This window comes from Notamacropus eugenii, chromosome 7 (genome assembly GCF_028372415.1).
Source record: "Notamacropus eugenii isolate mMacEug1 chromosome 7, mMacEug1.pri_v2, whole genome shotgun sequence".
Lineage (NCBI taxonomy): Eukaryota > Metazoa > Chordata > Mammalia > Diprotodontia > Macropodidae > Notamacropus > Notamacropus eugenii.
In genome coordinates this window covers 119,949,444-119,963,748 of record NC_092878.1, presented here as the reverse complement: position 1 = coordinate 119,963,748, position 14,305 = coordinate 119,949,444, and the positions used below count along the sequence as shown (strand labels likewise).

Sequence of the window (14,305 nt, the reverse complement as noted above, 5' to 3'; positions counted from 1 at the left end):
GTTTTTGTTTGGGGGATCAACTTGGAATAATCAAGCATGCAGCCCAGTGGCCCATATGCCATATAGCCCAGTAATTTCTTTCTATCCAATTTTGGTCCCAGCTTATCGTTTATCTGAAGTATTTTACCAAGTTATATATACTGATGGACTAGTTCCATGGGCTGTCCATGTAGCCTCAACCCAGAACAAATTCATAATTTTTCAGCCATCTTCATGCCATCCACCACATGTGCATACCTCCTTCCTCTTTTCTACTTCAACTTTGAGAATCGAAATCACATTAACTCTCCAAAAACATTCATCCTTGACAATCACTATGCTATATGCCTTCCCCTATCAGGAGCTAAGCTTCTTGAAGGTGGGGGCTATCTTGCTTCCTTATATTTGTACCCCCAGTATTTAGCACAGTGTGGCACATAACAACTAGTCGATAAAGTCTATTCCGTCTCATATATCATATTCTAGATAACAAGAATTCATTATCCACTTGGTTTTTCCTCCATGTATTATTGCATTGTTAGATAAAACTCAACTCTTGTATGGTTGTGAATCTCCTTTAGAAGTATCTGTAGTGTTTTGGCGCTTGGTGCAATTAGTCCAGTATCACAATATAAGACAACCATAGAAATGTCACAAGCTCTCACATGATCAGTCTCCACATAGGTGGTATAAGCCACAAGTGCTATGAATTCCGAGGGGGTGAAATCAGTGGAGGCTGGCGTCGAATGAGAAAGCTTCTTGAAAGAAATGGAACTCCAATTACACTATGAAAGACGCGTAGGATTTTTGTGGAGTGGATTTTTGAGCTGTTTCCTTTTATCCAAAAGAACTTCACTGCATACTTACTTCTCAAGGACAGAAATTTCTTTTCACAAAACTCTCTTCAGAGGTAAGGCATGTTTTTGTGTTTGTTTGTTTTTACCAAATTATATATAACAATTTTCTTTAGTGCTTCCATGCCCCTATAATAACTACAAGCAACCACAACACTAGAAATAGCACAATACTGAAAGTGATGAGTCTATAAATACACCATCAGGTTGTTCTTTTTTAAAGGAGATCCCTTTCTTATACGCCTCAGCTTCTCAAGTGGGATTCTTGTCCAGCGTTTTTTCCAGATTCTCCATAGAAGTTTTACCAATGTTCTGGAGAATTCCCTCTGATTCTTTGAATATTTTTTGGTTATAATTCAGGGTGTTTGCCCATCATCCTTCGTTCTTGTATAACCAGTCCACTTCCTTTTCTAGTCATATGTGTTCATGATTGTGTCCTTAAAGCCACTTCTTATGTGTGAGTCATCACTGCTAACATTACTGAAAGCTGTCTATACCCATCATGTGTCTTTCCATAGGTTTTCAAGTCACCTGATTCTTCTGAAAGGGGAAGGACAAAGAGGAAAGAAGCATTTAGTAAGCATCTACTATGTGTAGGGACTGTGCTAAGAGCTCTATAAATATTGTCTCATTTGATACATTTTTTAATTTTGGAAATCGAGGTGTTCCTTGGTTTACAGCATGCAGCAGCCCTGAGACAATATCCATATTATGGCACACTGGAAAAACAAAGTAGGTTAAAAATATACGTTGCCCAGATTCTGATATTGAGTTGGATATATGTATCAATAGTGCTAGAAATTCTCTGGGATCTTATACATGGGATCTCTGGGATCACATACATCTTATACATGGATTTCATACGTGAAACTTAATAATGATCCAGACAAGGATCAACTCTACGTTTGGTTTATAAGGATGTCCTTTCTTGGTTGTCCATGGTCAGTCAGTTTCAGTAGACTATTTGTAAACTAGCTGAGAGTAGCTGCCAACAGAAACTAAATGAAAAGAATACAAGAGAGCTGATCTAATATAGTTAGTCAGTACAGATAGATGTATAGGCTTCCAAAGCCTTTTTCTTTTATAGCTGGAATGTAGATCTGAATGATCTGGAAAGCCATTGAAACTCTACACTTTTCACGTCACTCTTCATACCTGTTTGAGGTATCAGTTTCTAAAAAGTTTCTGAATATAGACTTGGCTGTACAGAGTGAGTTAGGATGGTATAGGAGCAAGAGAGAGAGCTGAAAGTAGCACTGGCCATATATATAAATCTGAGCAAAAAAAAAATGTTCTCTTTTAACTAAAGAATTATTCATATGTCTGTGAAATTCAGCTTTGCTTAAAAGGTTAGATGTTTTTGTCCTACCAAAAGCAAAGGAAAACAAGAGTGCTGAACATATCAAGGAAAATTTGTTTTAATAATAGTTTTTAAAAGTGAGGTGACCAAAAAAGGATCATTAAAGGATATGAAAAAGTAAGAAGAATAATTTTTCTCTTTCCAAACGAAAGACAGAGATTGCAGTTATACGCATTTCTAAAATAATAGGTGACCTTGAAACTGATTAGGGTATTCTAGATGGAAGTAGTGAAATGACAGGAATCAAAAGGGGGTTACTCTTGGAAGCTGAGTGACCAAAATAGATGAAGTTTGTCTATTCCTCTCCTTCTTCTCCATCTCATAGAATCCTGAAGTTTCCTTCAAAGCTCAGCTCAGATGCCACTTCCTGATTACTCAGCTGATAGTGCCTCCTCTATCCCCCCAAATTTTGCTTTATTTATTTGTGATGTATTTATTTTTGGTATACACTTTTTGTGAACTTGCCTCTTTGAATAGAATGTAACTTCTTTGAGGGCAGGGACTGGTTTGGTTTGGTTTTGAAATTCTAGTACATATCACAATGCCTGGCATGAAGTAGCTACTAAATAAATTCTTGTTTGATTAGTTGACGAATTGGCACATTGTTTTCTCTAGAGAAGATTCTGCCTTGACCTTAGCCCTCTTCTACATAATTATTCTCTTTTGTGGTGACCAGTGGGGAGACATGGTTTGGTAAGGCTGTCTGAAAAAAGATTAGGTCTTACAATCTTGATATGAGTCAGCACTGAGATGAGGCTCCGAATGAGCTCATGTGACCTTTGACTGCACTAACAAAGGCAGTGTTTCTTGGAATTAGGAACAAAATGATTGCAATGTATGTTGCCCTGGTCAGAATTCATCTGAAGTTTGTGCTTAGTTCTGGGTACCACAGTGAACCAGGATAGTTAAAGAGACTTAGTAAGCTCAGGTCATATGAACGCTAGTTCTAGGACTTAGTGATGTTTCATCCAGAGGAGAGAAGGCTCAGAGGAGGCACGATCATGGTGTTCAAATATCTGAAAGGCTTTTACATGGAAGAACTGAATTTGTTCTGCTTGGTTCCAAAGAGCACAACCATCAGTCATGTATAGAAGCTACAGAGATGTTTGGTCTCAGGAAAAGTATCCTCATAGTTTGAGCTTTCCCAGAGTAGAATGAATGGGACATTCATTCGGAGATAGTGGGTTTCCCCTCTTTTGAGCTCTTCAAGCAGAGCAAATCTGGCCTCAGGCACTTACTAGCTGTGTTGCCCTGGGCAAGTCACATAACCCTGTTTGCCTCAGTTTCTTCAGCTGTAAAATGATCTGGAGAAGGAAATGGTAAACCCCTCCAGAATCTTTGCCAAGAAAACCCCAAATGGGGTCATGAAGAGTAAGACATGACTAAATAACAACAACAAATACCAGAAAGAAAAAAGATGGTTCTTACAAGAGGCTTGCATATCCAGATGAGAGTACTGAATGATGTTCTTTACAGACAGCAGACATGTTAGAAGCCATGAATGGAGTGGTTGCCAGTAGGGGGACAGAGGGAGGGGACATGCAATTCTTCTACTCCTTATCTGTAGTTCTACACTATCAAATAGGGCAGGTGCCTATGATCTCAGATCAATTCATGGGGGGAGGGGGGAGGACAGCACCAAAAATGTTGCTCCAACTTTCCCATTTATATGTATTTATCCACACCTCTGATGTTTATAAAATAGTGTTTCCTCAATTTCCTAGTTCCTAGAGATTCTAGGACTATGATTAGTGGGGAAGTAAGGAACTATTATCTCTGTTCCCAGATACATGCTTTGGGCATTTTAATTCATCAAGAGAGAAAATGAGGAAGTAAAATAGAGTGAAGGGATAGAGGTGGTGAGGGAGAATTTGACTCACATGTCATACTTGGAAAATGTATTGTGTCTACCTTCACTAGAGGTTAAGAAACTTTCCAGAGCAGTAGAGCTCACTCCTTCATGTGAATAACTATAGATCTTTGGGAATTTGGATGAGGGATTTTATGGTTCAGGAAAAGCAAGATTAACAAAAATCATTAGAAAAAAAAAAGCAAATTTAAACAAAATGAGCACAAAAATAAAAAAGCGAAAGATGACATCATTTTCCGAGGCCTTAATTTCTAACTTAACTCAACTCTCCTAAGCATGGATTTCATCTTCTAAAGTATTCTGTCAATACTTAAGGTTAAATTTATTCAGGAAATTTGCGTCATTTTTCGTATATTAGAGTGTCCTGTGTCTCTGAGATGGACCAACAAATGTGTATAATTGGATAAAAAAAAGACCACTATCATGCAACAACTCTGATAGAAGGGGCTGTATTTCTCGTGATTATCCAGTCTTCAAAGATGGTTCTCAGATTCTCAGAACTGAAATTTATACATAACTCACCATCAAGTCGCCCTTGCATACAAAGGTATAACATATGTACTTGCTATACTTTAGCATTCTCAAGGCTCATTGTTTTGTTGTTTGTTCTTAATTTTGGAAGATTGATGTCTGATGACCTCACAAGGTGATATGCTGATTCTAGCATGAAGTGGATGTAAGTGAGGCAGTGTTGCATAAAGTTGTTGGCATCACTCTCTCTTCCAGAATCACTGAAGTCCAGTGGCAAGACAAAAAGTTAGAATGACTGGTGATGGCCTAGGATGCAGTGGAGGACCTTGGCTTCTTTGATGGCTAACCAAGCTCTAAGTTCTCCACAATACCTGCTTCAGTTGCCTTCGTGGTCATTGGAACATACTGTTTTCGTCTACCCATTCTACCAGGGGAAGTCTTCACATGCCTGGTGTAGACATCCCCCTAACTCACTAACAGGTCTGAGGCCCATCAGTTACCCTTATCCTGGTTTAACCCACCTGCAGAGACAGTTTTACCAGGATGAGGCCTCTGTGAGTGCTACTGCTTCTTGGAGTCGTAGGTGAGAGTTTAGTACAAGGTGAATACCAAAGGTGGATGAGCAGCCCTGAAAGAGCTCAGCAGACCTCACACCAGAGGTACTAGTGTTCCTTGAACACCTTGTATCTAGGTACTTTATGAATGAATCTATAAATGGGAGATTGGCCAATCCTTAGAACAGCCTCAGATTTGTCCTTCCTGGGGGGTTATATAGAACATGCTCAATATTACCTTTCCAGTTCCAGTCTGGCTCATGGAGTCTTGGGGAGCCTATCTCTTGCCATGGATAACTAAGGAGTTGTTTCTAAGTGTTGATGTAATGTCTTCTAGTTGGCTAAAGAACCACAAAGATTTATAATTTAGATAAGGACACGCCAGAACACATTGTGCTTATAAAAGGTTCTAACAAATAATCTCTTATTCTCTCTCCCTTGGTGGCTTTTGAGAAAAAAAAGAGGACTGTGGTAGTCAGTCAATAAACTCAATAAACTTCATTAATGTTTATTAACTGACTGACTTATGTGCTGTTGGTGGGGGAAGAAAAGTCTCTCACCTGGCGTCCATGTGTCTGTGATCATATCACCTTTGTTTCTTTCCTGGGTTGAGGTGACAGCATATGCTGAGATGGGAATGCTCAAGCTATTGATGAGACTAGAAGAACTGTTGGAGACATCCCACACTAGCAATTGGAGCTGACTAGAAACTGCCTCCCTTTCCAGCTTCCTTTTGTGTCTTGTCTTCTGCCATTATACTGTAAGCTCTTTGGGGGTAGAAACCATCTTTCTTTTTTCTAGTTTGTAACCTCAGTGCTTAATACAGCACCTGGCATATGATAGACACTTAACAAATGTTTATTGGATTGAACTGAGTAATATTGGTCACCACAATCTCTATAGTAAGAACAGAGCTTTCCAAGAGCAAAGAGATGAGGAACAGTTGTCACTGGAGAGAAGACAGTCACTGATGATGGTTTGCTCTAGGAGGAGCTCATGCATTTGAGAGAGGATACAATTTATCCATTATCAATGCCATTCTCAAAAGCAAATTTCTTGGGAACTCTTCTGGATCCAGTAGTAGGAAGACACCATTCAACCACATGGGTTCTCTGAATATGTCCGTCCCTCTTATGGTACCTTCAATTTCTAACCACTCTTCCCAGAAACTATGGTGTGTGTGCATGTGTGTGTGTGTGTGTATGTGTGTGCATGTGTGTGCGTGTGTGTACAAGAGAAGAGTGTGCCCACTAGATGCGGGGATGAATAATTTGTAAGTACTACTTTTTTTTTTTTTTGCTATACATTTCCAATAACTACTTACCTTTTCTAGAAGCTAATAGAGTTCTGCTAGTTGGTTGATATTGGGGGTACACTCTGGATGGGGACTCATAAGCAACCATATTAGAAGCCACAATCCATAGTAGTAACCATTGGAAACCTGAAGGGAGGAGTAGTATTCTCCACCCTTAGAAAGTGACATGGGAGGAGGATACTAAAGATGAATGAATGAAAAAGCATTTATGAAGGGCTTACAATTGTATAGTATAGTACCCACTTCTAGGAGCTTATATTCTAATGAGGAAAGATAATATAAATGGGAGAGTGGTGACTAAGGAGGGGAATTAGAGTCAGGAATAGCAAAGACATATTAAGTTATTGACATAAAGCTTTTTCCAGAAAGAGTAGTGTGGATTTAATTAGTATCTCAGACCTTAAGGTATAAATGTATATATGGTGGGGGGCGGGGGGGGGGGGAGGTAGTGAAAAGAATGGAAGAGAGAGAGAAGAAAGACAGGCAATTGAGAGATAGCTGGAGAACAACAAGATGAGTCTGGGTCAGACTAGTTTGGTGAGTGCTCACCAATCAGAAGCCCAGGATGGCACTGGCCAGATTTGGAGGTGGAAACTAGAGCACATGGCATAGCATTAAAATGGCATTACCATGACTACTTATGTTTAAAGGCTATACATTTTCCTAAGTGCTTAAATACATGTCATTTCTTCTTTGCCTAACTGCAGCAGAGCTCAATGGTCTTTGATGATTTTTTCTTTTATCTTTCATAGTTATCAACTTCAGCTTATAAATATAGATGACTTTAATCATCTCTGTTGAACTCAGCTTCTTATACACCTCCATACTTTTTCTGTTGTCAGCTCCCATAATTCCACTTTACTCTTCTTAATACCATTGTTGATCCAAGGTCAATTCCACTGAAGCTCACCTTGATACATATTAGATTCGTAGTGCCTGCTCCTTTTGAACTACCTTAGGTCTGCAATGCATTCAAATACTCAACAAATATAGTCATGTAAACTCCAAATATGAGCTCTATTAGAGATGATTCATAAAATCAGGTATTCTCAAGGAACAAATAATGGTGATCCAGACATGCTAGATCTCAAACTGTATTATAAAGTGGCAATTATCAAAACAATCTGATACTGGCTAAGAAACAGAGTGGTGGATCAGTGGAATAGATTAGGTATATAATACATGTAGTAAATGACCATGGTAAGCTAATGTTTGACACTCACAAAGATCTCAAGCTTTTGGGACAAAACCTTATTATTTGACAAAAACTTCTGGGAAAACTGGAAAATAGTATGTCAGAAGCTAGGTATAGAACATCTCACACTGTATACCAAGATAAGGTCAAAATGGGTATGTGACTTACACATAACAGGAGATATAGATACTGTAAGTAAAATAGCAGAGCATGAAATAGTTTAGCTGTCAGATTAAAGGATAAGGGAAGAATTTAGGACCAAACAAAATGTAATGAGCATTTTGAAATGTAAAATGGATAATTTTAATTATATAAAATTTAAAAGTTTTTGCACAAACAATGCAACCCAAATTAAAAGGAAAGCAGAAAACTGGGGGAAATTTTGCAATAAGTATCTCTGATAAAGTCCTCATTTCTCAGATATATAGACAACAGAGTCAAATTCATAAGACTACAAGTCATTCCCCAGTTGATAGTCAAACCATACGAACAGGCAGTTTTCAGACAAAGAAGTCAAAGCTACCTATATTCACATGAAAAAATGTTCTAAATCACTCTTGATCAGAAAAATGCAGATCAAAACAACTCTGAGTTACCACCAGTCTGAGTCACTCTAGTCTTACTCAGGGGTGGAAGAGTAGTGCCAGAACTGCTTGTCTCAATTGACCATTTATGATTAAAATGCATTGTAAAAACTTCAGGAGGAAAGGAATGTTTTTATAGACCATTTGCTTCTTGTCAGTTTTAATTTATTAGCTTTGAAAATCAGTAATTTTTAAACGGAAATAGCTTGACTAAAAATCCATCACAGAATTTTTGAGAGCATTAAAACAGTTTAAGGCATCTTTTTTTTCCCAATTGGGAAATTTATTTAGACTGATCAAATAAAACATGTGCCTCCTTGTCTTTGCACTTAGAAGAAAGTGTTGGGTCCAGTTGCTGTACTCTCTGTGCATGTTGTGGAACTCCTGGAATCATACCACAGTCAGATGCCAAAGTTTTTCACCCTAAAAGAGAACTTTTCAAACATCTCTCTGCAGTATACAATTTGTCCAGAAGACTTCTTCATCTTTTTCAGCTGGAAAATGAATAACTAGAATTGGGACTTTGCTACAACACAATTGGGAGCCACAATCTGTATCCAATAAAGAGGTGACTCTGGGCTTACATGCACTCTCTCGGGGTGCCCAAAACCTTCATGGTGCTGCCACCTATCAGATTGTATTGTATTGTTTGTCCTTCATTCTTGAAGAGGACCATTACATCTGCGAGGTGATGCCATGACATGCAAATGAATTGTATTGAAGTGAGGGAGGACTGTGAAAAGTCACCAGCCTCACTTTCTCCTCCAGAGTCACCTGGATCCAGTGACCAGATGTGGATCAGGACAACTGGAGATGGCCCAGGACGCAGTGGGAGACCTTGGCCTTTTAAAGCTAAGGTCTTTAACATGTTTCAGTTTGACTGAGGCAAGGCCCATTCAGTAATTAAGGCCAGGTAAGAAATGAGGCAGAGAATGGCCTCTTAAACCTAGTAAAAAAAAAATCATTTTGGGAGGGGAAGACCCTCAAGGTTCCTGTCCAAAAATAGATTGGTTAATATGGCAAAAAAAAGGAAAGGGATAAATGTTGGAGGGCCCTGTCATTGGGATGTGTTGAGAGCTCTTTAACCTCTTTCACTCTCCGGGGAAAGCTGGCTAGAGTCAGGATGATAACAGACTATGCTGGGGCAGCTGGGGCTTCTTAGCTCTGGAGGCTGTACTCTGGAGCTTGGGGATTCCCCTCAGATTATGCAAGAAGTACCACCATCAGATTTCATTGTATGGGAATGATCTATGAAAATATCAACCATGCCACTATATATTATACCAGCCAGGTGTATCATGCAAGGGAATATGGAGCAAATTGCATATATGTTGAACAGATTGGTGTACTAGGTTAAAAAAAAATTTCAAATCAGTTGTTCAGAAAATGTGGGATCAAGAAAAGTCTCATTTGAAAAAATTTAATGAGTTGATAATTATATTTAGAGTCTGACCAACTATTCTGATGCCCTTTAGGAATGTAGTGGGATTTGTATTGGGAAGGAAGGGGCAATGGCTTACTCTGTGGCTCCAGAAGTCAATAGCACACCATTATAATAAGCAGATTAAGACATTAATGGAAAGAAGAGCAATAAAAGCATGAAGAACTTTAGATAACTAAAAAATTTTGGAATGAGGAGATAGAATACTATGACACTTGACCATGATATAGAATTGGTACCAGCATATGCAATCTTGAAAGGTGCTATTCAGATTGGATGCAGAGCTGCAATGTATTTATCAGAAGGAATTTAAAAGAATTCTTTAAGACATTATATAAAAGATGATAGTAACTGGAGTTATATTTGCAATATGAATTTTATAATTATTGTGAATTTTATTAATAAATTGAATAATTCTAGAAAACCCTGGAAAATGGGGACACTAATGCCTTGGTGGTGGAGTTGTGAATTGATTCCACCATTCTGGAGAACAATTTGGAAGTATGACCAAAGGACTATAAAATCATGCAGACCTTTTCATCCAGCAATATCACTGCTAGGTTTGTATCCCAAAGAGATAACAAATACAAAATAAGGAGAAAGAACTTATTTGTACCAAAATATTTATAGCTGCTTTTGTTTTAGTGGTGGCTAAGAATTGGAAACTGATGGGACACCCATCAATTGGAGAATGATTGAACAAGTTGTATTATATGAATGTAATGGAATGTTATTGTAGTATAATAAATGACAAGCAGGATGATTTCAGAAAAACCTGGAAAGACTTACATGAACTGATACAAAATGAAGTGAATAGAACCAGGAGAACACTTCACACAGTAATAACAATATTGTATGATGAACTATGAATGACTTAGCTATTCTCAGCTATATTATGATCCAAGCCAATCCTAAATGATTCATGATGAAACATGCTATCTGCCAGAGAAAGAACTGATATTATCTGAATACAAACTGAAACATACCATTTTTCACTCTTTCCTTCCTTCCTTCCTTCCTTCCTTCCTTCCTTCCTTCCTTCCTTCCTTCCTTCCTTCCTTCCTTCCTTCCTTCCTTCCTCCCTTCCTCCCTCCCTCCCTCCTTCCCTCTCTCTCTCTGTCTCTCACTGTCCCTGTCTCTCTCTCTTGACTCGTCTTGTACAGAATGACTAATATGGAAATGTTTTACATGACTGAACCTCTATCAGATTGCTTACCATCTCAGAATCGGGGGAGGCAAGGGAAGAGGAAGGGATAGAATTTAGAACTCAAAACTTTTTTTTTAAAAGCAACAAATATAATTTTTTTTAACAATTAACTATGGGAAATAACCTAAAAATTACTAATTCAATGTGTAACATTTTAAGAAATGAAATTTATCTGCTGAAGTCTGATTCTAATGGCTCATCATGGCATGGAAGTGACGTTGGCACCGTGGAGGTCGTACCAGCAGAGATAAACACTAGTAAATCCTATCAAACTAGAGTGGTTAGCAGGCAATAGGTCATGCAGATTGACCACCAAGGTGATGGTATTTTCTGGTTGCAGCTATTCTCAAAGACCATCAGCCAAGTGGTAGAGTTGATATCATCTTTACTGCAAGAAGGATGCACACCAATAAAAATTCAAGTATTAAAGCATGACATGAAATTGGTTATCCTATAAAGACCAAAAGACCCTTAGGTTCTTGGAAATTGTTAGCACCAAAGCATTCACCTTGTAACTTCCCTTTTTAATGTTTAAAAACAATATTATTTATTGTATTCTTAAGAAATCAAACTAGCATTTCTATAGTAGAATAAAAAAAGATGATTGCACATGCACCTGCAATTGTATCATATAACTTCCAATAGAATTCCTTTGGTTAACTCTGTTCTACCTGTTACCTCCAGTTTTTTTTTCTGCCTGAAACAACTTCCTGATGACTTCCTGTCTTATCAGTTCCACCCCTTCTCCCAAGAAGTACATTTTTTTCCAGTGGCATTTTCCTTAGGAGAGAGACCTTCAGGTTATTTTTCTATGTAGCAGTGCTAAATTGTTACTTTTGTGGTTTTCCTACCGTTAAAATGTTTTAAATCAAATTACATTGGAAAAACAGGTGTTGGTGATTAAGGCAAGTAAATGATTATTTATTTCCTAATCATTCCCCTCTTTCTTCGAAGATCTGCTAAAGAACTCATTGCATATGAAGTTACATTAGAACTGGAACTATGTCATTCTAGTATGAATTTTAGAAGAGAATTTCTATTTGCTTTTAATAAGACTTGAAGTTACAGCTCACTGAGACATCTGTGATGACAAGGTACCATATTGCTTTGGGTGGCATAAGGCCTTGTATGTGGCTAAGTTCTTCAAGACATAAACAGATTCATCTTAGAAATTACAAAACATGATTAATTTCCACTTCAAATCCACACCAAATTCCATGGTTCCCAAAGACTTTTAAATTACTTGTTGCCCAAGAAAGGGACATTCTTTTTACATCATATTTGGGACCTTATTGGGATGCAAAGTTCCTGGTGAGGAACTTTTTGCCCAATGAAGATAGGCACTTTCTTATTATGGTCTTTGAGAGTAGCCTGGAACGCTGAATTTTTAAGTACTTGCCCAGGGTCACACAACAAACGAGTACAACTTGAATCCAGATCTTCCTTCCTCCAAGTCTAGCTCTCTGTTCTTTCTGCCATACTGTCACTCAAATTTAAGAAACTTGAAGGTCATCTATGTGGTGTTTAAAAATTTAGGAGACATAATCTCTGAGTAATTAGTCATTTTATAACTAATGCTAGCCTTTTTAAGAAGAGGTACATGACATTCTTGAATGCCAAAGACCCTCATGGTGGTCTTTGTACCCTTGGAAGAAGGGTGTTCCTGAGAGTGGCAATCATCTCTGATTGGTTAACAATTAATGAGAGGTGGATTTTATAAAGGAGAAGGGAACTTACTCCACTGAGGGGCTGAGAGTGACATCATGTCACTCTGAGCCAGAGAGACTATCCCTGTATCCAGATAACTTTCCGCCTTGGGCAATCCAGACAAGTCTACATCCCCTGCCTAAGCCTGAGCTAGTTGGATGGAGGAGCAATATCCAGAATGGAGAGGTTAATCCTATCTTCCATTAGCCCTGTCAGAGATTAAATAAAGAAACAGGACAGGCAAAAAACTGGGGTCTCCCCATTTTTAATAATTGTCTGTTAATATGAGAGAGAAATAATCATTTCTCTCATCTAGACCATCTTTCTAATTTTCCAGATAAAAGAACTGAGAGCTTAAACAAGTTAAGTGATGTACTAAATTCATACAAATAGGGAATGGCAGAGTTAAAATTTTGATCCCAAGCCTTCTCGTTCCAAATCCAGTGCTCTTTCTACCTAGAACTAACAAAAGAGAGTGTGATTTTTCTCACATGTAGTGGGAAGAGTACTGATCATGGAGTAAGGAGACCTGGGTTCTAATCCTATCTGTGCCTAGTCATGCTTGTTTTGGAAAATCATTTCTTCTCTCAGGATTCTGTTTTTTCCATCTAGATGACAGGCTTGAAGTACCTGATGGAATCTTATGGATTGACTCAAACCCGTTAGTTTACGGATGAGAACTCCAATGTTCAAAGAAATTAAGGACTTTGCCAAGTAACACTGTTTCTCCCGGGTCAGTGCTCTCTCCATAATATTTGAGATTTAAATGCAGATCTCTTGCCTACAACATAGTAAACACTTAAAAGAAATGTCTGTTGATTGACCTACTGATTCATTCCAATTCAACACTCACCTTACTGTTCTTCACTGTAAGAGAAATTCCGGATTTAGATTAAATAATCTCTAAGGTCTCTTCTCTCTCTAACATTCTGTAAAGTAGAGACTGTTTTTTCTTTTTTTTAAGTTAATATTTTATTTTCTCCAAAATTACATGTAAAAACAGTTTTTAATATTCATTTAAAATTTTTTTTGGAGTTCCAAATTATCTCCTACCCTCCATTCCCTCCTCCCCAATTGAGAAAGCAATCAATTTGATATAGATTATACAAGTGCAGCCATGTAAAACATATTTCCAAGTTAGTCATTGTGAAAGAAAATTCAGACCAAAAAAACACCAAGAAAAATAAAGAAAACATATGCTTTGATCTGCTTTGAGACTCTGTCAATTCTTTCTCTGAAGATGGAAAGCATTTTTTATCATAAATCCTTCAGAACTGTCTCGGATTATTGTATTGCTGAGAATAGCTAAGTCATTCACAATTGATCATCATACAATATTGCAGTTGCTGTATATAGTGTTCTCCTGGTTCTGCTTATTTCATTTTCTCATCAGTTCGTGTAAGTTTTTCCAAGATTTTCTTAGGACATCTAGTTCATCATTTCTTATAGGACCATAGTATTCCATCACAATCAGATACCACAACTTGTTCAGCCATTCCCCAATTGATGGACATCTCCGGAATTTCCAATTCTCCACTTTCACTAAAAAAGTTTCTATAAATATTTTTATAACATATAGATCCTTTTGGGGGTACAGATCTAGTAGTGATATTACTTGGCCAAAGGCTATATACACATGGTTTTATAGTCCTTTGGGCATCGTTCCAAATATTCTCCAGAATGGTTGGATCAGTTCACAACTTCACCTGATGGGGCTGGAAATGGGGATGGGATGGATGAAATTCTGAAATCCTCCAAAGACCAGAGT

The 14,305-nt window shown here is 37.9% G+C and overlaps 1 pseudogene; it reads left to right on the top strand.

Annotated features, from left to right (window-relative positions):
* The first annotated feature begins 9,307 nt into the window (after positions 1-9,307).
* On the top strand, positions 9,308-9,936 carry LOC140513875 (5-demethoxyubiquinone hydroxylase, mitochondrial pseudogene; annotated as a pseudogene).
* Positions 9,937-14,305: the final 4,369 nt, after the last annotated feature.